The following is a 570-nucleotide window of genomic DNA, read 5'->3' as shown; positions in this document are numbered from 1 at the left end:
CTTTTCCCCCCTTTACGTCTGGCGACTTTAGCGGGATAAATTCGAAGAAGTCCATCCCACCCCCGCACGCGCGCCCCCCATTCTTTCCAGTCAGCGCGGTCGTAAATCCGAGGCTGGGTCCGCCCTGGGAGCCTTAGGGCACCTTCCTCTTTGCTGCGTGTGCGTGTGTGTGTGTGTGTGTGTGTGTGTGTGTAGCGCTCGCTCTTTCCCTCAGTCTGTGCCTCTGTGTGTGTGTGAGTGTGTGTGTGACAGAAAGCGCGAGAGGAGAGAGAGAGCGAGAAAGAGAGAGAGCGCGAGCGAGCAAGAGCGCGAGCTGTGTGAGCTGTGCTGCCGCCGCCGCTGCCCTTTGATCCCGACATTAGTGTTAGGGGCTCGGAGACACAGAGCGCGGCCATAGACACCGCCGCACCGGCACTCATTTATTTATACCTCCCATCACACACGCCGGCACAGGACACACACACACTCACACCTATTAGATCCGTTTCCATTGAAGAATATTACGCTCGGGGACAAGCCAGGTGCACGACCAAAAATTAAAAAAAAAAAAAAAAAAAAAAAAAAAAAAAG

This window comes from Fukomys damarensis, unplaced genomic scaffold, assembly GCF_012274545.1.
Source record: "Fukomys damarensis isolate Sample0158 unplaced genomic scaffold, DMR_v1.0_HiC HiC_scaffold_38, whole genome shotgun sequence".
In the NCBI taxonomy this organism is placed as follows: domain Eukaryota; kingdom Metazoa; phylum Chordata; class Mammalia; order Rodentia; family Bathyergidae; genus Fukomys; species Fukomys damarensis.
Note: the sequence above shows the minus strand (reverse complement) of the source record.